This window comes from Protopterus annectens, chromosome 1.part2, assembly GCF_019279795.1.
Source record: "Protopterus annectens isolate FY-2018-M chromosome 1.part2, PAN1.0, whole genome shotgun sequence".
NCBI classification, from domain to species: Eukaryota; Metazoa; Chordata; order Ceratodontiformes; family Protopteridae; genus Protopterus; species Protopterus annectens.
The window spans coordinates 1003217553-1003241895 of NC_056727.1; the positions used below are offsets into that span (position 1 = coordinate 1003217553).

At 36.9% G+C, this 24343-nt stretch overlaps 1 protein-coding gene across 1 annotated transcript in view; it reads right to left on the reverse strand.

Moving 5' to 3' along the window:
• The window catches only part of RIMS3 (regulating synaptic membrane exocytosis 3), a 1682810-nt gene that overhangs the window by 707830 nt on the left and 950637 nt on the right, over positions 1–24343 (reverse strand). The window lies entirely within an intron of this gene.

Consider the following 24343-nt stretch of genomic DNA (forward strand, 5'->3'; position numbering starts at 1 on the left):
AGATGAAAACCTGATATTGAGAAAACATTACAAGCTAGCAAGAGCTGAATAATCCTTTCCCAAACTGGCTCCTGAACATTGGAACAGACTAATGCAGGGGGCAAGGCCAACCACCACCCTCAAAGACTTAAGAAATCAGAAATTTGGAACAGAATAATGCAGGGGATAAGGCTAACTACCACCCTCAAAGACTTAAAAAATCAGAACACTGGAACAAAATAATGCAGGGGATAATGCCAACAGTCACCCTCAAAGACTTAAGAAATCAGAATATTGGTACAAAATAATGCAGGGGATAAGGCCAACTACCACCCTCAAAGACTTAAGAAATCAGAACATTGGAACAAAATAATGCAGGGGATAAGGCAACTACCACACTCAAAGACTTAAAACATGACTTAGGAAGCACACCAAGACAACTTCACAATGTCAACACTTTTAATCCACAAGGCCCTGGCAAGGCCATGTATTTTAAGTTCTGACTCCATAGATTCTACTATTTATTGCTTTTACTTATAGCAACCATTTTAAGCATATTACTGTACCTTTCTATTTGTAACTCTATCTGGCAGCATATCTCATCCTACAATGTGTCACTGTTTATATTCTTGTCTAGTGTGTCTGACAAATGTTTATTGATAAATCTCATCTCCATTTTTATTGCATCATTGTTTCAAGTTTTTTTTCGCCATCTGGTCTGGGTTATGCCTGAAAAGGGTCTTTAGACCAGTCTACATGCCCAGTTGACATATGTATAGAGTCTTTTATATCAGTGCAGTTGCTCATTTACCAAGCAAATAGACAAAGAAATAAAAAGCTGCCATATCTGAAGTATGCTAATGATGTCATTTTATTTAGTAGTGGAAAAAGACCCAGTACTCTATTTCTAAGCATTCCATAATGGCTTATTTACAAAATCATTTTAGTTACTGAAGCAAACATTATATTACTTGGCTGAGGCTGCTGGTCCATTATCATTCCGTAAACCATAAACAAGCAGTGCCTGCAATATCATTAATGAATCCTACATATAACTATCCACTGATGGATTCCCTTTCCATACCCCTTAACCAGCCACAATTTCACATAATGTCTATATTTTTACATCATTCTTTTGGTACATTCCTCATAGAATTTGTAGGTTTTTGGCAAATTATTGTGGACTGAAGTCACCACATGATGACAGATATTTGACTTTATGTTTCATATCTTTCAAGAAATGCATATCAGTGCAAAACATGTTATTTTAACAACTGTCTAAGAGCAATATTTAAAATCTGACCCTGATTTATGGTCGTTGTCCATCCATTATTTTGTCTTTATTCAAATTTCTTATGATAAGAGGTTGTAAGGTCTGATCCTTCTTGACCATATCAGTTTCAGATATTCCAGAAATTATGCAATTAAATTGGATGCCTTCTCCCAAACTCATATCTGTCACAATCTGAAATGGGTCATTCAATAACTAGGCACTGGTTTCTGGTCTCAGATGGCTTTATCATACCAACGTAAGACTGATGGCACAACTGAGCAGAACCCTCTAAAATGTCATGATTCATTGCTCAGTTCTTGTTTCACTGAACTCAACCTTGTTGTTCAGTCAAATTAATTCTTTAACAACACTTGCAGTCAGCCAAAACTTTAGCAGTAACTATATACGTATCACAAAGTGTGGATTTTTTACATCCATACCAATAAATATAAACTAGATAATAATGTACCTTATATTTGAAGAAGAGATGCATGCCTTTCTGGGATATACAAGTACATTTTGGTGTCTTGGTATGCATCTATATTTTGTAGGCACCATGGGCAAGGAGCTAATTAATGTAATTTGTTCTGCTTTCCTGTAAACACAAGCATGAGTGGGCATTCAACAACCCATTTTCTCTGCTTGTTCTGTAATCCAGTTTATTTTGCTCATTGTGGAACAGATGACATTACAAGATGCAGATGCCTCTTTTAAAGGTTACCAATGATGATTGTTCTAGTTAAGTATATTGCACTGACTCATACAGTGTGAAATCATAGGCTGTGAAACTCAAGCACATTTCAACAAGCAGATATTATTCTTAAAATGACTGAAATGTGCTGAAAGACTGCAATGCTGGATTTTTTTTTTGTTTTCTGCAGCACACCTAAGTGTTAAAGATATACCATAATTTTGCAGATCTATATATATTTATGATACAGTATGAAATTCTTAAAAACTATAGAAAGACAGTAGTGACCGAGTAGCTAAGGTAATGGACTTGAAATCCATTAGGGATTCCCATGCAGGGTCTAATCTTGCCAATTCTGAAAGGTCTTGGATTGTTGGTTGGCATAATAGTTAAGATGTTTACCTCACAGACAGAAGGTGCAGGGTTTGAATCTCTTGCTTAGTTACAGGCTAGTTGTGTATTAATCTGCTCACTAATTACCTAGTATTTACCTATGAAAATACCTTCTACTGGCAACCAGCACTGGCCGCTAGAATTTACTTTCTTTCCCAAACTTTAAGCACTGAGGTTTTATTCTCCAAAATGAAAAACATACAACCCACAAGCTACACTCTGAACCACCTTGCACTAACTTGTAACTCCTCAACTTCTACTACCCTTAGGTGAAGTCATTCCAGTCATATGAGGTCAGCTGACAGACAGCTTCCTCTGAGAGCCAGTAGCCTGCCACAGAAGCATGGCTTAAACCACACTAAAACAGGATGAAGATGAAGCACATGGTGCAATTGCTTTATTCTCAATGGGAAATCAAAAATTTAGTCTTGGTTGTTACAACTTTTTTAAAGGGCACTTAAAACTACACATATGCAATTTGAGCTGTGATGTAGTAATTCCTTTCTTTTCTACACAACAACTCATGGACAAAAACTACTACAATTTTGTAATTTAACATTAAAACGTAAAATATATTTTTGCAAAAAAGAATAATCTGCAAACAGCAAACCGACAGCATGATCCACCCCTTTCTACAGAATGGCGACACTCTTTTTCTTCTGCAGCATCTTGTACATGTCCAGCCATCATATACTTTGTAAAGCAATTATAGTGTCCTTCATTATTACAACCTAATATCAGCTATAGTACATTACTTCTCATACTTTGTGATAGATTCACACTTTTCATAATCTAAAATTTAAACTTAGTATTCATTCATTCTTTCATTCATTCCCTGAAAACCGCTTTATCCTCCACAGTCAGGGTCATCTTGGAAGCAGAGTGTAACCCAGCAAGCAGTTGACCTAAAGTAGAAACCAGGCCTCAGCTGGACAATAATCCATTACAGGAGATGCGCGCACACACAGACACACACACACACACACACACACACACACACACACACACACACACACACACACACACACACACACACACACACACGCACACACGCACACACGCACACACACAAAACTAAATTTGTTCTAGTTTGTTCTAGTTGTGGTAATTACGGAGTCAGTATTGACTCAGTTTTAATTGTCCACTTATGTGACACTGTTACAGTTCCTTGCTCCTGAAGTGTTCTGGTATTTCAATGTTCTGTGGATTAATAGTCAGTGACATTGTTTGGAGTCAGTCTTTTGTGTAGAATGGAGATAAATCTTATTTCAAGACTGTGAAGTTTTGTAGCTGAGACAACTTTTTTGGTGGATCTGGAGTTGCTGGAGTAATTTTGGCATTTGGATGGATGGATTTATATGAGTTAAATGTTTAGACAGTTGGAGATCGGGTGATCCAATCAGCTAACTTAAGGATTCTTTTAACTTGCTATATTTTTGGAAGAACTCACAGCTCTGAATAAGGCAGAAGATTGTTTGGATGGTCAGAAACTGTGTAGGCTAATAAGCTAAACTGGGGACCCCTTCTGCTTTTTATATGACAGACATTGCTTAGTCCTTTGAATGAACTTGCTGTACTGAAGAAAGCAGTAGATATGTTGGGTGAACTGTGTATAATACTATGTTTGGTATTTGTTTATTTGTCAACCAGTAGTCTGCATTAGTAATACTACTTTTCACAACTTGTTTAAATTATTTATTCATTCGTAAATATATTTTGATTTATGTTTCTAATCAAGCTTTGGAAATAAGCACATAAATAAAGTTGAACAATTCTCCCAAGCAGTTTCCTATCTCTATTATGTGGTGTCTTGTCAGTACTTACTTAACTGTTATTTGATATATTTTGACAGAGGGGTGAACTTTACCTTGGTTCATGAACATTTTCCACTAATTGAGTCTGAAAAATTCCAGTTTAAAGTGCACTGTTATAGTCTGTGACTATTCTTCCATCCCAAAATATAGTTATACATTTATTTATTTATTAATTTATGGGCATTTATTTACTAGGAAAGTCCGACTGGGTAGGAGCCCATTTTCAGCAGAAACCCCAGGAGAAAAGCTCCAAAGTATTGCAAAACATTTTAAGAACAATAAGTTTACACTCATTAAAAATAATACAAAAAACAAACACAGTTTAAATAACTATACCAAATTAAACATAATATGAAAACATTGGTTAAGGGAAGATACAAGTTAGATGACAATGATTAATCACAGAGAAATTTTAGCTCATTTATGGAGAACTTAAATGTGTGTTAGTATACTACAAACAGGAATTATAATATGAAGTGAGAGAAAAGCAAGCTTATGATAACTTTAGAGAGAAAGACAGGGAAGATAATTTTATAGAAGCAAGGAAGTGAGTAAAAAAGGGAGAGTAAGGAGATATGAGGTATGAATAGGTATTTGTTCACATTTAGGGATATACTTTATCCTGGTGTTGAGCAAGAACAGAGCCAGCTTTTGGCAAGATAGTCTCTTAGAATGGTTTTGAGGGATGGGGGGTATTGGCCTGATGGATATGGATAAGGAGTTGAAGGCCTTAGCAACATGATACAAACAATCTGAAAACAGCAAAAAAGTATTCCACTGTGGAAACAGCAAGAAAGTATTCCACAGTTGAAAGTCGAAAGTAATTTATTTAAACTATGTTAACACTTGTTAGTCATGTGATATATTTTACTTGTATTGTATGGATATATAAGGAGTTTTAATTACTGTTGTGTTTTATTGGTCTGAAGAAGTGCTCAGTTGTGCATGAAAGCGCTCACCATATGAATTAAATTAATGATTTTTACATCTGCTGCTGTGGCTGAGTGAAAAAGGGAGAGTAAGGAGATATCCAAGAGGCTGGTCCTCTTGAAAGAATATATGTCTTACGATACAAGCAATGCCCAGCAAATTTGATATGTTTGTGGACAAGCAGGAGTTTTTGGTCATTAGATCATAATGACCAAATAGGCACATAGTTGTGTATAATGTTATTTACTGCTAGACAAGCAGATGGATTCTGGATAATTTTATAGGTGGTAAGAAGCTGTGTATATGTTAGTTGATGGGGTAGTTCTATCCAATTTAGGCTTTTAGTGCTGTAAAGTGGCAGGTTCTGAAAAGGTATTTGCTGCAAATTTAGCAACTTTGCTATAGCATTGCTCAGTTTTTGATTTTTGTGATGCCTGAATGTTTGTAAGGATGAGAGTCCCATAAAGAAGTATGGGGAGGAGATAAGCAGTGGTAAGTGTAGCTTTAGTTGTGTTAGTGATAACGTTTTTGGCTCTATACAGCACCCCTAGTTTTTGATGAGTTTTTCTTATGCAAATTTGTATATGCAGGTCAAATTTAAGATTATCACCCACTATTCCACTATCGCCCTTAATAATTTTCATGAGAGAGGGATTTTGGGGGAAAGTAGTATTTTTTGGGGGTGTGGGTAACATGAGTTGTGAGTAATGAAGCTATGTTTAAGTTGCTCTTAAAGCTTCTTGAGTAATTTTTTTAGAGCTGTGCCATGTTGTCAGATGTGCAAATGAGTGTGGAGTCATCTGTGTACAGCATTAGGGATGCCTGTTGTGTGGATGTGTGGAGTGTGTTGGTGAGAATGTTAAAGAGGAGGGGACAAAGTATGGAACCTTGTGGTACACCAGTGGTGACTAGGAGGTATGGAGAGAGGGCGGAGTGCCATTTGACTGACTGATACCTACTGGGTAGGTAGTTTTTGAACCATATGAATGTGGGCTGACAGACACCTAATCAGGACATTTAAAGTAGACGTTTGCTGTGTCAAATTATATTGAAGGCTTTAGACAAGTCTAGAAATAAGGAGAAGACTAGTTTACCCATATCTCAAGTTTCATTGACATTATCTATATATGTTAGAAGTGCAGTGTTAGTACTATAGGAAGGATGGAAGTCATGTTGTGTGGGTGACTGGAGTTCTTCCTGCAAGAGATAGCTTAGCAATACATTTCAAGTATTTTGGAGAGGGGGGATAAGATTGTTATAGTTCTAAAGTTAGTAATGTCTGTTGAATTTGTTCTTTGTGCAGAGAGATAATATGTTACTTTTTTCAGTGAGATGGAACATGGGATTCCTGGACTGACATATTTATAAGGTTTGAGACAGGCTAGGCAGTGCTATTGAATGCTATTGTAAAGTATTCACTTGGAAGGTCATGGTTTAAGTTTAAGAGTAGTTTTATATAGGATGTGGGACAGGTGTGAAGGTAAAAGTGGATGTGCTGATTTGCAGTTGTTGGGGAGGGAACGGATTAGATGTTGAGGAATCTTTGTTTAGAGGTGTTATACTATCTATGAACTAAGATTTGAACAGTATTGCTGTTTCAAGTGAAGAGTTATTGGGAGAGGGGTTAGGGTTGAATTTATGGCCAGGATGCAAAATTTCTTTAATGGCTGTCCAGACTTTTTTAAGGTTGTGTTTAGTATTATTCTGAAAATTATTATAGCATAGTTTTTTCTCTTCATTTACTTTCTTTTTGGTATGATTGCAAAGCATTCTGAAAATTTCAAGATAATGTGGAGGTTTATATTCTTGCCGTTCTTTTCATACTTTCTTCTCTGCCCTTCATTAGCATTTCACTCTTTTTGGATATCCAAATTGCATTATTTGTTTTTAGTCTCTTCCGTCTAGGAGGTGCAAGGCTATTTAGGAAAGTTGTATTGAATTCAATTACAGCATCATCTAAGAAAAGAATTTTTAGGAAGTTCCAGTTAATAGATGATAGCTTTGTAATGAACATTTCTGAGTTAAACTTGGGAAGGTTTCATGTTGTTTTATAAGCATGCCGTTTAAGTGGATTTATGAAGTGTTTGGTTGTATAGCTTGGGAGATGATGTACCTGATGTGCTGGATTTGCTAGGGTTCAATACTAGTATCCAGTCATACAGGGAATACACTGGAGTTATACACAGACGTTAAGCATTTTCATCCATAAAGAAGAACTACATCAGAACTTCCATTGAGAAGAAGAAAAACATATTTATAATCATATTCAAAAGTGATATGACACTTCCTGCCCTATCAAACCAAACTTAATTAATAAATTAATGCCAAACACATAATAAAAAAAATAACATTAATAAAAAGAGACATGGATCACAATTAAATGAATTACAGGCTCTAAAGCATCAGAGTCTGTAACAAAAGACTATAAAGGATATAGGAAACCATGTTTAATAATTTATAACTTGGTTGCATGTAACTTAAATACACTGTTTAAAGAGACAGCATCATTAAGATGAGGGAATGCATAAGCATTCAAGCTGATTTAGAGAAGTATTCTGTCCCATATCTTTGGCGTTTGGTTTTACTGGGGAGAATGTACTAGGTCCTTGCATGAGTTGTATTTGGGTATGATGCCAGATGAGCAACATACATCCCTTTCCAGGGAATTACTAACAGCTAATTATATCGATTCTGCCACACTTGAATCTGTTACATGCCAGTTGACACAATTACTTCAGCTTCTCACTCCATTGGTAACTCTGCCTACTGATAAGTTTAATTTGGGATGTACTCCCTCTACCATACACAATTCTGTTTCATCTGTGGCTACGTTTTTCCTGAATCACTGCACTAAAGGTAATATTCCCCTTATGGCCATGGTATCTTCTGTCATGTAGGACAAAAATGCACATATGCATGTACCAATTGCAAGAACTGAAAGAATTACTACAGTTCAAAACATGAATGGCACATTACTCCAGGAATGAGAACATACTTTTGCCTTTGTGTTATGGCTTCAGAATATGAGCTTTGATCATAAAGTACTTGATGGACCATCCATTAGTGCTACAAGTGACTCTCAATTAATTTCGTTTGAAAAAGGCTGAGGGAATATAAATTGTTACAACTTAATAATGCTTACATAAAGGAATATATTTCTTGTAAAAGAGTACCAAAAAGTCTGAGAGTGTGGAAGTTCCCAAATGGGATTTCTGAGGACACTGAACTGTATAAAGAACTTATAAACATATTTGATGATTGTGGTTGTAGCATTGTGAAAATGATTGCGTGAGATAATGAGAAACAGATGTTGAACTTATTAGTTGAAGACCAGCAACAAGATGCTTCACTTAAAGGTGGCTTATTGTTTGATGTAAAGACTCATGAATAGCACAGCGTATTCAAAAATGCTGATAATTTGTTAGATAAGATCAAAACTAGGAAAAGTAATAAGTTAGTGAGGGATGACACTAAATATTTTAAAGGTTTGACGTATCACTTACCTAAGTCCAAATCTAAGGTAAATATTACCAATCCTAACAGTGGGTGGTTTTTATATTGTAGTTCTCACCTAACCAGTAACTTAGGTACCAACAATGTCCACAGTCATGGGACAATCTTCAGTGATAACAGTTCTAATCTTTTAGACCAAGAGTAATTTCTATCTCTACATCATTCAGAAAGCATAGCCCACAAGAATAGAAGGGAAATGCCCCAAATCTAGGAATGGAAAACAGATCTCATCCCACCAAGTCACAAGGTACACAGAAACAAAAACAATGGGAGGGGGTGTCAATAGAAATCACCAATATACAGCACACCCCTTACCATGAAATTAGTGATCTTGCTCATCTTGACAATATGAGTATAAATTATGAAATTCACTTCAAATCACTTTGTTCTGGGAACAGTGCATTATCAATTGTGAATGATTATAAAGGTTTTAAAATTTTAATTATGGTAATTTAGGCATTGATAATACATATCTGGAACTTTTTAGTGGAGGTTTTAGGTTTAGTCCAAATTGTAGGATGGATATAGCTGATGTTTTATTAGATTTAAAGATGTATGTTAGAAAACTGAACTTTAGGATATTGTTCAATGATACTTTGAACATGGGCAGACCATCATATGGATTTGTTTGAAGTAATACATTTAATCCCCCCTTTACATCCGAGCTTACTGTTGTTTGAAATATTCTGTGAAAGAGATGTGAGGAATTTGTTTCAAAGATAACGGAACCTTTTATATTACAGTATGTCAAGGGAGAAGCATAGTTTAATGAATAAACTAATTAGAAACAGGGAAATTAGGATTATGAAACCTGTTGAAAGGGGAGGTACAAGTCTTATGAATGCCATCGGTTATTCAATTAGAATGTTTTACATACTTAACTATGAATTCCAATACTGTAGGGTTAAAGAATTAAGTTAATATTGTATTGTAAAAAATATGTAGTTTTACAGGATCTACTTGACCAGGAAGATACTGAGTATAAGTTATACAAGTTTTTAAAAGCTGAATATCCTGTGGTACCTACTATATTTGGCCTTCTGAAAATACATAAAAAGTTTTTAAAATCCTCCCCTTCACCCAGTAGTAGCTGCTGCAGGTTCTAAAAGTCATGTTGTGTGGGTGACTTGTCTCCTGAACCTGATTGACTTCTTTGAATCAGTCTCCAGAGCCATGGACAAGGGTAAGGTGGTCCACACAGCCTATCTAGACCTTGCCAAGGCTTTTGACACCATCCCCCACTCTGGAATCATAGATAAACTTACTAAGTTGGGCATTAATCCCTATGTCACCCAATGGGTTGCTAAATGGCTTACTGATAGAACCCACACTGTAAAAGTAGTCGACTCCAAATCCAGCTCCAGACAAGTGACAAGTGGAGTACCTCAGGGTTCAGTCCTGGGGCCGCTCTTGTTTGGCATCTACTTCTCTGAAGTACAGGTCAACACTAAAGGACTCTGGCTAACAAAGTTTGCAGATGACTGCAAACTAGGAGCCATTATTGAATTCCCAAATAATGTGGATACTCTACAAAAGGGCCTTACAGAAACAGATGCTTGGTGCCAGAGCTATGGGCTCAAGCTCAAGGCGAAGAAATGTATTGTTATCCCCTTTGGGAAAAAACATGTATCCATGAATTACCATATAGGTGGCAGTACACTAAACACAGAAAGTGTGATAAGAGACTTAGGGACACAGGTGGACAGTGGTCTCAACTTCGATAACCACATCACCACAACCATCAGGAAATCCTACTATGTGGCACACCTCATCACGAAGGGCTTTTCATCCAGAAAAAAGGAGGTCATTGTCCCACTGTACTCATCCCTCATTAGACCCATTATAGAATACAACGCCCCATTTGGTATGTACCTCTCAAGACATCTGCAACAACTGGAAAGGCCTCAGAAATACCTCACTAAAAGAATCACAGGCCTAAAGCAGATGCCCTACGCTGACCGCCTTAAAAAACTCCAGCTATACTCTGTCGCATATCATCTACTCAGAGGCGATCTCTGCTTAACATACAAGGCCGTGTCAAACCCAGAGCTGTTGGACATGCTACACTTAAAGAAATCCCAATCCCTCAGAGCTACACGCTCCAGGGATCTAAACCTTGTCATCACAATAAACAAAACATGCTGGAGGGATAGGTTCCTGACCCAGAGACTCCCCAGACTCTGGAATAGATTGCCCACACATGTCAAGCAGAGTGCCTCTTTGGACCTCTTCAAGAGGAACCTTGATGATTGGATGGGAGAAAGGAAATTCACCCCAGGGATCACGTCAGTCGCCCTGCTAGACAGGGGTCCAGGAAAGTAAATAATGTGGGAAGAAATAGCCAGGGAATTGTTATGGCTAGGCTTGTATAGGCCCTAGGGCTGATAGCCTAGTACCAACCTATGAACCTATGAACCTATGAACCTATAAAACACTCTCATTGGCTTTATTTGTTAATAGAAAGTTTAAAATGTTTCTTAACTGGTATCCATACATTTTGAAGGATTTGGGGGATTTTTTAGGAAATATCAAACAAGAATATTTGAATGAACATTGGTTGTTAGTTACAGTAGATGCAGTGGATTTATTTTTCTGAATCTCACACAATATAGGAATTAGATGGTTTAGAGAAGCTTGCTATTTTTGTGATTTTTTTTTTTGCATAATGGAAAAAATGAATATTATGGGTGATTTTATGGATCTGGTTCTTTACACAAATGTATTTATTTCAAAGGGGAGTATTTTAAGCAATTGATGGAAGTGGCAATGGGAGCAGCTTTTGCTCCCTTATATGCCAATATAGTTTTATGGTATTAGGAATAGATCTTTATGTATAATTCTGATTATATGTAGTATGTAGTTACAGTTTTGCATTTTTGGATGTCATTTTTATAATTTAGAAAGGTAATTTATTGCAATTACATGATTTTATTATTTTTTTTTTTTTGCAATTTATTTTTAGGCTATGTAGGAAACCAACTTTTTCAAACAATTTTTTTTTACTTTTCAGTAACCATCCCTTATGGCAAAATAAAGGATTAGTTAAATGACAGATGGCATGGTTATCAAGAATAGTATCAGAAGAAGACTGCTTTGTTAAAGAAATTGATATTTTGATCAAAATGGTCATTAACAGGGGTTGTTCTTCTAAGATGTTGCATGAAATTAAGGATGAAATTTTAAAGAAGAGAAGTGAGAGATTTCCCCCTTGTTGGGCAAGGGAATTTACTGTGGTGATAAAACACAAAGAGGAGATTTGAATGACAATTATAAACAAACTATGGTAATCAAATATGGAGGTGAGAGTAATTGCATTAAATGAATAATAATCTTTAACTGGAAAGTTATCAGGTATTACAATATTACTAATAAGTTTCTAGGACGCCAGCCTGAGTTTGTTTCCAAAGCCCCCAATATTAAGGAGAGATTGGAAAAAGGGAGTTTTAAAAGTGACCATTATATGATAAATAAACTAAGTAGAGGGCATGAAGATATGTGGGTCTTGCCATAAATATAAATATATTCATGAAGGACAAGTGTTGAAGCTTAAATTTTGCAATTGTAAGTTTAAATTGAATTATATTTGTTTTTGCAATTCCATGGGAGTGGTTTATATTGCATTTTGTGAGTATTGCCAAGGATACTATGTGAGCAAAACTGAATGAGCTTTAAAGAGGAGAATATATGAACATTATTATGACATTGCCAGCTCAAATAATAATAATGCACTATATAAGCACAAGTTAAATTGTATAAGCCATACAATATTTTATTTCTTTGTTCTAGAACATGTTCCATTTAATCCTAGAGAAGGATGTTAGGAATATAGGTTGGAATATAAAAAACTTTTGTGGCAGATCAGATTGAATGCATGTGCATTTCCTGGTCTTAATCATACTGTCTCTTTAAGCAGTGTACTTAAGTTACATGCAGCCAAGTTATAAATTATTAAACATGGTTTTCCATGTCTTTTATAGTGTTTTGTTACAGACTTTGATGCCTTACATTTTGTGATTCATTGAATTGTGACTGATGTCTGTTTTTATTAATGTTATTGTTTTTATTATGTGTGGCAGTAATTTATTAATTAGGTTTGTTTTGAAAGGGCAGGAAGTATCATACAACTTTTGAATGTGGTTGTAAATATGGTTTGGTTCTTCTCAGTGGAAGATCAGATTAAGTCCTGATTAATTATAGATGGAAGTGCTTAACTTTTGTGTATAACTCCAGTGTATTCGACATTATCAGAACATTATTTTCATTCATCCCAGGTGTTGATTTGGTGCTTCTGCAGTGAACTTAGTGTGACCTCATCCTTGTTTGGTTCAGTATTGCTTTATCAAGGTATTCTCTTTCCTCTTTTTGTAATTTGATGTCTTACTGTAATGTGTGGGGCTAATAATTAGTTGTGTGAAAACCAAACAAATTCATGCTTGATGTAAAGGAGGTAGAGTTTCTCTTCAACTAACTGACATTCACATCATCTAGTAATATTTTTTCTTGTGGTATTGCTATGAATGTCCAATGCAGGATATCTTCTAGTATGGCTGTAATGTCAACAGGAGGGATGTAAAGAACAGTAATACATATTTGTTTTTAGTTGGTTAATTTTTCGGAAAGTAATAAAAACCTCTGCTGACTTAAATTTTTGGCACTGGTTTGTTGTAAGGGGAAATTGCTTCTTTGTTGTACTTCCAGTCTGTGGGCCACTAATAAAAGTTGGGTCATTTGAAGTGTAGTCAGGGTTAAAATGCATTATGCTTCTGCGATGATCAGTTTATTAGCAGTCAAGTCTGAGTGTAAAGATACAGAAAACAAACCAGGAAATGTGAAATGCAGCATCTGTAGGAATGCAGATGATAAAGGACCACGGGGTAAGGTTTTGTCCGCAGGACTTACAGAAAGACACCAAGACTGACTTGCACACAAGCCAAGAAGCTAGACAGAGGTGAATGTCTTTAATTTACATTTTAGTAATTTGCTTTAATCATCCCACAACACAGTGAAAGAGCATCTATGCTACAAAATCAAGGTTGGCATGTGCATATAGTAACACAACTCATAACTGTGGGGTACATACTGCCCTTCCCTAAAGATTGAAACATTTGTTCCTGGAAGAATTTATAAAAGGTTGATGCATTATAAATGATGACTGCTGGAAATCTTGGGATGCCTGGGAACTGAAGTCTGCTTTAAAACAAAAGAAAAATGATGTCTGCAGTTCTGGAGATAGCAACTTTATGAAAACAGAGAAAATGAAGGCAGTCAGGAAATGGGCAGCAAACTGATGTAGGATCTATAACGTATGGCTTGCAACATAAAATGTAAAGAATGCAAACTGTGTACACTTCTAAATAAAAGACGGCAAGAAAAAAACTTTCGTGGAAGCAGCAGATTCCAAAGCAAAAGTATCTCTTAAAAAAAGCTGAAACAAAAGAAAAAGAGGATATCTTAATGTAAAGACAGTTGGCTAATCATGGTCATGCAATGGACATAACTGCCCTTGGCGGAGTTTGATGTCACCCAGAAGAGTGCAGTTTAAGGCAGAATCTGGAACACCAGTCTTATTAAGTCAAGAGAATAGTATTTTTCATGGCGTTATCGTACCAGTCAAAATCTTGTAATCAGACCAGCAACTTAAAAAATATATAATGTTCCTTTATTTCATTTTTGAGTCCCATTAAAAGATAAAGCATTCTCTTTACATCATTTGGTCTGGTACACTGAAAAGTTTATACCTGATAGCAAAGGTTTGCTCTCTATGCAGGTTTTTACCTCACTGCATTTTTCTTTATCTGAGCTGTATTCTAAAGCAAAACAATATCAAGACGTCTTCTCTAACAACAGAGTTTAGTCTACCTGCAATTCCAATTGTGCTTCTAGCTGTATTCTTCTTTTATTATTATTTCTGTTATTATTACATGCTGAGCCTTTGAAGCAAGAATGTGTAAGAAAGTAATCTCAATTAGCTGTTTCTTCTTTTCTATGCCATGCATTTCACAGTACTATAAAACAGTAAACACACTGTTATTTTGTCAGAACTTTAAATGCTGCACTTATCATTAGATGTATACGTTCATAGCCTTAGTCTCTGATGAACAATCAAAAAGCTAAGCATCACCTATGCTACTGTATTGTTCAGAAAATCCATTGAGTTTTACTCTGAGATTTATGTGATCAATAAAATAGTATTTTTCTGAGCTACAAGTTGCTTATAGAAGAATGGCTATACCGTACTCTCAGACCCTGGTCCTTTGTGCTTAGCAATCCTGTTAAATGTTGGCAGTGAATTCTGGTAATTCTCAAAAAGAATGAATATTATTAGTTTCCTACGGTCTGGGAGTAGGTATCTATTTAAATTACTACGAATCAATATTGGCAAATAAACCCAGATGGTGGATGGCCAGGCCAGAGAGTGGGATGAGTAACCTTAAACATGCTCTTCTACTTTACAAAGTGTGTCTGACAAGGTATAGTATAGATCCACAGAGATGACACTCTGTGGTTGAGTATAAGCCTTCAGACTGTGGTCCATAGCTCTCAAGTTTCCATCTCTAAAATGTGGAAGACTGCCTCTCATAATGTGGGCAAGTGGACAAAATGTGGAACATTTGCTGACACCTTAATACCAACTTCAGCTAGAAAGCTCACAGGATGGTTAACATGTGTAAATTTGTGCTTATAAAATGTTCTTTTGATGAACTAATATTCAGTATTATTTATCATAGATATTAGTTGCAAAAATCTTAACACTGAATGTGTGACAGACCCTTTCAATGTGGAACAGCGAGGATCATGGACTTTGTAAGGCTCAAAATGAGGAACATTCCTTATAATGATGTACACTTGAGAGGTATGCTGTGACTTCAATAAACCATGTGAGTGGAAAAGAGCATGTAGGAGAATATGTCCTTTGACTTATATTTAGATCACTGCATGCCAGTGGTGGTATGCAGACATACTGAGAATACATAACAGATCATTTTAATGGAGCCTTCCAGCCTACATTGTAATAGATCAGGGTAGGGAGTGGACAGCTTTAACCCTTTTGGGACATTGACTGGGCAAAGTGCATAACGGGATATGCCTGAAGTCAGTGAGAATAGGAAAAAATAACAGGCAAAAGCATTGTATCATCACTATTGCTAAGCAAAATGTTCACTACTTGCAACTTGTTTACCCTGCTACTCTCTACACTGTGTCGAATGCAGCACCCAAGAATATGGGTAAAATTGTGTTATTAATATTAATATTAATAGAGTACTAGTATATAAGTTCTTTTTTTACCTTTAGAAAAACGTGTTTCTTTCAAAGGGTACATTCACCCTACCAGTCAACTGGAAAATGATAAGTGAAATACATAATATTAGGCTTACGAAAATAGACTTTTTCACAACAATAGTCAGAATGACAGAATTCATAAAGCTGTAAAAGCTTTCAAATGTGAGAAGTGCAGTTTACAGTCAACAGAGAACAGACTTGCAAAGAATCAAGCTCGGGGGAAAGAAATTGAGAAACCAGACTAGTGCATTGAAAGAAACTTAATGGAATACTCCATCCTTCAATTTCGTGAACCTTATACTAAAATTATTTTTTTCTTTGAAAGATCATATAGATGCTGTTTAGCATCCAAAATTCCTTCAGTACCTTTAATTTTTTTCATTTCCACTTGGTTCCTCTCACAAATCATGTAGACTAGACAACACAGATTCTATAGTTTTCAGCATTTGTCATCTCTTACAATTTTAAATCCTGAGATTGTGTCATGCTTAGTTCAGCAATGTGGTATAAACATTTTTCCAACAATTACCACTTTGGGAAAACTTTTACTTTATCAGCATATTTATGCGAAGAATAAGGATGAATTTTACTGCAGCACATAAACGAATAGGTACGTACTCTAATTTCTGCCCCATAAAGTATCACTGTTATCCATGGAAAAACAAAATTTAAATTCATTTTCATTTCATTTACTTATTTCTATACTAAGAATTTCCATCAACAGAGCCTTCTTATAAGAGTTTGAGATTCAAAATATTAACATGTAATAGTCCATGAAAAAAGGCAAAAGTGGCATTGATCACTGAAATTGCTACATCCACTGATTACAGTGTCTTATGTACAGAGAGATACAAAGTCACCAAAATATCAGGATTTGCAGGCAGAAACAAGGGCATTATGGAAAAAAGATACCCAGGCAGTTCTAATACTAGCAGGAGCAAAATGGGTCTGATAAAAAAGAATCCACAGTCACACTTAGACATGCTACCAATACATGCAACTCCATACAAATTACAGAAGGACATTGAGGGTGCTGTGAAGATTACTTTTTGTTAGCATCAAAGATGGAAACAATATTAATTTCATGAACTTTAATAATACTCTGAGGAAGGATTGGAGTGCATTCCTGTCATGGCACTGGAAACCTAGAAGACCTGGAGACATTAAACCTAGTAATGTAATGGTGACAGGCTTGTACAAGGGCAAATTGCCCTGACATTGTGGGATACCTTGTTGCCATTTCCTTCTGAAAATGTGAGATGCATGCAGTTACCCATATTTGTGTTATTAACATTTTGTAATGTAATCTTCAATGAAAGGGTGTACATCCTCAAAAAGCTACAGGAAACGCAGCTTGCTGTATACTTTCAGAGAACTGTGTACCCCTTCTGACTGCCTTTAGATAAATAATGCTACCTTTCCTGTTAATAATACTACCAAATAGAAGTCTAGTTAGGGTGGGATGAAGGGAGCAGCATGCACAACAGCCTTTCTTTCTTTCTTTTTCTCTTTATGGTTTGATGTGATTACAGCATGGCATGCACTCCAGGGAGGGGTGCCCTATCAGAAGAGAGAGATTTTTTTTTAACTTCTTAACTTTTTTTTGTGAGGAGGGATGGGAACCACATTGAGGACTGGCATTAGGAAGCAGATATGGCTCTGCTGCCAAAATGTGCAGTATATTCCCAAATCTGCTTGATGTAGCCTAGAATATGATAATATGCAACCAACACTAAACAGGAGCATATCATTCTGCTCAGCATGTAGGTCTATTAACTCCCATATTTAGTACAGTACAGCTTGCCTCTAACAGGTGACTGTGAACTCATGCTGGAGTACAACATGGCTATGTATGTTATGCTACTTTGAAGGAATGTGCTCTGAAAATATCATACTTTAAGCATGATTCACATGCAACATATTCCTCATGAAATTAAAACAGTTTCAGAGGAAATTCAGGAGCCTGGCTGCTTCTGCTAATGGTCTCCTGAGACCACCTATATAGTGCATAGAGGAGAGCAAGATAATGCCTTATCACCTTTACAGCTGTTTCATGGGTCACTTATTCAGCCTTTATCATGGTGAATTTAGAAAAGAGGATACCTGCTATGACCTGGCTTTGGAACTGACCTCAGCCATGGGTATCACCAGGACGGGGGAAACAGTGCAGGCATTGTTTTGATGACCTGTGGTGCAGGAACCACAACAAACTGCATACATTGGAAACAGAGATTAAACAGAAATACACTAAATTGTATAGTGAGTATTTTTCCCTTGTTTTCATTTTTTATGTTTTCTCTTTCATATTTTTTCAGACTTGACACTGCTGTCGGTACTAGCAGTTAATTGTCAGTTTCATCTTAAGAATTAGGTCTGTTACTGTGTGGATCTTCCACATTATGTGAAGGTCGTGGTGGTGGTGGTGATACATGAGTTTTTCTATGGGTTTCTTCATAACCCTGGGGTCATGCTGTACAATGTTACAGAGACAGTATACTCACTGGTGTGGCCCCATATGCACTTGTGCCATAGTAATTTTTTGTTTCTTAACATATGTGCAGGGGGCATACCCCTACCTATTGTCTCTCATCCAGAAAATACTGTTCTAGAATCTCACTTTGCAGTTATCATGGCTCTCTGATGTGCTTTACTCTTTCAGAAGGAGCAGAACATAACGTAAACATTGTTGGCTTCCTGTGGAGGCAGGAGAGAGATGTGGCCATCCATGGTTCATTCCTTACAAAATTAATACTTTATCACTGCTTTCAGTCTTTGAGCTCAGTCTAAGTTCATAATTAGAGCTGTTATGTTAGAAAAAAAAAGTAAATAGTGCCTGCGCTTAATTTAATCTACACTGATTATATGATGAGTCATTTTTCAAAGCTTAACAGAACCCCTTTTTCCGTTGTATATTTTACTAATGTTATGATTCCAACTAATGTTTTTGTAAAATCTATATTTATATGTGTGTTTAAGCAGTTACTTATATACAAGTTAATAGCAACATTAAAGTCATTCATATTATCCAGAACAGATTTAATTGGATTACTGATGATAAAATCTCAGCAAATTATAAATATGCCCTTTTTAACAGCTTTAAATTAAGTAAAATGGTAACCTCATCTCTGTTAATCACATGATATGTAGCCATGGGTAAGGAGGAGAAACATCCAATGTTTGTCAGTATGTTACCCAAAGACATTGATGTTATGAATTTGTGCTATTTGTTTCAAAATGCTTTGATTAAAATAACTAATATCTGAACATAAGTGTTTGATACAGAGTATTATACCCAGTCAGTGTCTGGGTAGTTAAAATTTGAACAGAATGATTTTATTTTCATTGATTTTCACACCCTGCAGTTTAATAAGGAACTCCTCATGTTCTACATGGGACAGAGAAAGTACAAAGTAAATTCATGTAATACTCTGTTAAATTATTTTGTTAAATACTGCCAGTATACTTTCATGAGTGTTTTCTGGTTCCATGTAGTTTTGTTAGCTTCTACCTTCTCAAAGTTATTTTACAGATACTGAGTCACCTACATATATCCCTCAGGATATGCAACAATTAAAGGAGGTATACAATAGGATTTCATTAATGGTATGGATGTCAGCATCATGTAAAGTGAGGAACGTCTTTCAATTGTCCATCTCATGGTTGAGCCTTCTGACATTTTGCAAAGGCACACTCTTCTCTGATTATTTACCTAGCATGTTTTTTCCATTTTTTTTGGTTTATTTGAAAGAGGTCCAAAAACTTTAAGACACGGGGAGAATTTCCTGGTCAGTAATCATACTTCCCACAAATACAGGGGTAGCCTATCAGGTAGAAAACACTCCATATGATTGCATATCTCACTTCAAGGTGAACTAAACTAAATATCTTGTGAAACAATGTCCTTACTTCAATGTCAGCATTTTGTATAATGTTTCTGGTACCACAAAAGGTGAAAGGAGGATTTCTTTAAGTAGGTATTTGTTTTCCCATGAATAAAAGGAGGTGCAATAACCCTACCATGCTGTTGCATATCTAAGAGGGAAAACATCGCATTGTTCACCACAATGCCTTTAGTGCCTTTTTTAGGCAAGGTTCAAAGGACAACACCACCGTTAACAGATACAAGCATGCAAAATCTGAAGGTAATGCTACTCAATGCTAGAAGTCTAAACCTCAAAATACACTCTCTCGAGGCACTCCTAAAAATGGAGAACATTGATATCTGTGCAGTAACTGAGACCTGGTTCAAGGCTGCAGAGAGCACCCCTGCAATACCACGCTACAACTCTTGCCACACTTTTCGGTCACCAAACCAGGACCGAAACACTAAAGGTGGAGGAGTGTCCATATTCACCAAGGATATTCACAACACCAGGCTAGTTGCCCAACACAATACGTCTGAAATTCTCCGGGTGCAACTAACACTAGGTAAGACTGCAATCCAAATTGTAGCTTGCTACAAATCCCCCACCATGCCCCAAGATTCTCACTACACCTTTCTAAACATACTGGAAAATATTAGGATACAACCAAACACCCTAATACTGGGTGATTTCAACTACCCTGTCATTAACTCGGAAAACTACTCAGGTACCAACACCTTTTCCCAATGGTTCTTGGAATTCATAAGTTCCAACTCCCTGAATCAACTAATCCATTGTCCCACCAGGGTCTCCAATATCCTAGACCTGGTCATTACCAACATGGGAGATAGATGCTCCACACCAGTGGTCACCGCCTCATTGGTCAGCTCTGACCATAAACAAATCACCCTTGATATCCACATCCCACCCCCACCCGCCAGTAAGGAAAGTTCCGTAAAAAACTTCTCCAAAGCCAACTTCATGCTACTTAAGTCAGAAATGACAAACTTCATGACACCCATGCAGACGGGAGCTGAAAGTTCGACTGCTGAATCCTACACTAAGGCACTGTATGAGCACATCCACTCATGCATGAATCGTGCCATCCCAAATAGAACCAAGATGCTCTCCTCCAAAAAAACAAAGCCAATCTGGTGGTACCCTGCCATAAACAAACTATACAACAGAAGGAAAAAACTGTTGCAGAAAAGAGGAAAATCCCAGGATGCTAAAACCTCCCTTATCAGCCTCATTAAGAAGCTGAGATCCCTCATAAAATCCTCCAAAGCTAGTTATGAAAATAAAATTGTCAAAGATTCCAAAGACAACCACAAGGCATTCTGTAGTTATGTCAAGAATCTAAATGGCAATGCTCAGATATGCTCTGAGCTACAACAGAATGGCATTAAATATACTGATCCCAAGGATATTGCCAATATCCTGACAGATCAATTTAGTGCCAAATTCACCCCCCTCTCACCCCCTAAAGGGCCCATCTCAATATCAAAAGATTGCCAAATTCCGGTAATCACGGCCACACAGGTAGAAACTGCACTCTCCAAAGCTAAGAATACAGCATCCATGAGACCAGATGACATCCCAGGCTGTGTACTACATGAATTACAAAATGAACTGCACCTCACCTTAGTGTCATGTTTAATCATAGCCTCGCCTCAGGCTTCATGCCCACTGAGTGGCACACAGCTACAGTTATCCCACTCCACAAGGGGGATCCACCTTGGATCCCAGGAACTACTGTCCCATCAGTCTGATGAGCCTGATCTGCAAGGGCATGGAACGCATTATCGTGGAACTTATAAACAAAGACATTGGCAACATTCAAAAACTGGACGCCACCCAGTTTGGGTTTGTGAAGGGATGATGCTGTGTCTTGGACCTGATTGACTTCTTTGAATCAGTCTCCAGATCTGTGGACGAGGGTAAGGCAGTCCGCACAGCCTATCTGGACCTTATCAAGGCCTTCTACACCATCCCCCACTCTGGAATCATAGATAAACTTACTAAGCTGGGCATAAAACCCTACATCACTCGATGGATTGCCAACTGGCTTACTGACAGAACCCAGACTGTAAAAGTAGCCGACTGCAAATCCAGTTCCAGACAAGTGACAAGTGGCATACCTCAGGGTTCAGTTCTGGTACCGCTCTTGTTTGGCATCTACTTCTCTGAAGTACAGGCCAACACTAAGGGACTCTGGCTAACAAAGTTCGCAGATGACTGCAAACTAGGAGCCATTATTGAATCCCCAAATGATGTGGATATTCTACAAAAGAGCCTTACAGAAACAGATGCTTGGTGCCAAAGCCATGGGCTCAAGCTTGATGTCAAGAAATGTATAGTTACCCCCTTTGGGAAAAAACATGTACCCAAGAATTACTACATAGGTGGCAGTACACTAAACATTGAAAGTGTGATGAAAGACTTAGGGACACAGGTGGACAGTGGTCTCGCCTTCGATAAACACATCGCCACAACAGTCAGGAAATCCTTCTATGTGGCACACCTCATCACTAAGGGCTTTTCATTCAGAAAAAAGGAGGTCACTGTCCTACTGTACTCATCCCACATTAGACCCATTATAGAGTACAATGACCTGTTTGGTATAAACCTCACAAGACATCTGCAACAGCTGGAAAGGTGGCAGAGATACCTCACTAAAAGAATCACAGGCCTAAAGCAGATGCCCTATGCTGACTGTCTTAAAAAACTCCAGCTACACTCTGCGGCATATCATCTACTCAGAGGCGATCTCTGCTTAACATACAAGGTCATGTCAAACCCTGAGCTGTTGGACATGCTCCACTTAAAGAAATCCCAATCTCTCAGAGTCACATGCTCCATGGATCTAAACCTTGTCATCACAATGAACAAAACATGCTAGAGAGATAGGTTCCTGACCCAGAGACTACCCATACTCTGGAACAGACTGCCCATACATGTCAAGCAGAGTGCCTCCTTGGCCCTCTTCAAAAGGAACCTTGACGATTGGATGGGAGATAGGAAATTCACCCCTGGGGATCACGTCAGTCGTCCTGCCAGGCAGGGGTCCAGGGAAGTAAATATTGTGGGAAGAAATATCCAGGGAATTGTTATGGCTAGGCTTGTATAGGCCCTAGGGCCAATAGCCTAGTACCAACCTATGAACCTATGAAAGCAATGGCCATGTCATAAGTATACTTTTCTTTTTTAACATAGTTGGGATTACCATGTGTTTTGTCCAGGCAGACATGATACTATCATGAACTCATTGCAAACTCTGATGATGTATGGGTTTATATTATGTGTAATGGAGTCACCAATTAACTACAACTTTTGAGGATTACCAGATCATAGTGCTGACTTTATATACTTCTGAGTCTAGATTGGCTCAAGTTTAACCCTCAAGTATTTTGTTATTGGGTGGCCCAATAGTGCAGTGAGTAGCATGGTCATCTCACAGCAAGAGGTTCTCCAGTTCAGTTCATGGCTGGGATACCTTCTATGTAGAATCTGCATGGTGTCCATGGATTTGCATGGGTTTTCTTGGGGCACTCCAGTATCCTCCCATATCCCAAATATATGCAGTAGGTGGACTGATATATATATATATATATATATATATATATATATATATATATATATATATATATATTTATATATATATATAATTTGTAGGTATGTGTACACTTGTGTCTGTGTTTGATACAGAAGAAAAAACATGCTTCTATTCCTACTATGATTAACAAACTCTGTAACTTGAAATGTCAGTTTTTAGGGTTACTGTAGGATTCAGGTGTGACTCAACAGCGATGGATGGATGGATTTTGTTAAAATAGTTTCTCCTTGAGTCTGATCTTCTTTTTTTCTCTCTTATGACCTGATGCATAGCTGAAGTTATTGGGGGTATATTCTTCAGAACCCCTGCATATATAATGATAGTACTGTGCACATATTCACAGGATGAGGCTGCTGGTGTGAATTTAAACACTTAAAGCTCAGTATTCTAGATATACTTCCCCATGTCATATATGTCATATAATTTAATATATATATATATATATATATATATATACATATATATATATATATATATATATATATATATATATATATATACCTGAGATAACCTTTATGTACTAAGTCATTTAAAGTATTTAAAGTTAGCTTGTGAAATGCCACCATACCATTTCTAAGGTAAGGTCCTTCCTGTGTAAAATAGAATTCAAAGAAATGTGTACTGGTAGTCATAATCTGTATGCAGTGTATTCAGTGGGCCAATAATATGGCAAATTTTGAAATAAGGTTAACCTTTCACAAATTATGTGTTTTTGACTTTATCTACCTAAAGCTACAATCTATTTCTAATTTCAGGTTTTATCAGTAGGCTACAAATGCTGTAACGTTGTGGGCAATGATATATAAAAAGTGTGGATGGCAAGGATAACTGAGTTGTAATAAGTTGAAGAGGAGGGCCTTCTCAACAGGATTTTATTGTTATCTTTAGTAACAGGCATGATGTAAGACATGAGACACTTTCAAAGTTAACTTTCCATAAGATAAGACAACTCAAGTGACCTTGAGCTGGAGAAGATGACAGGGATATGAT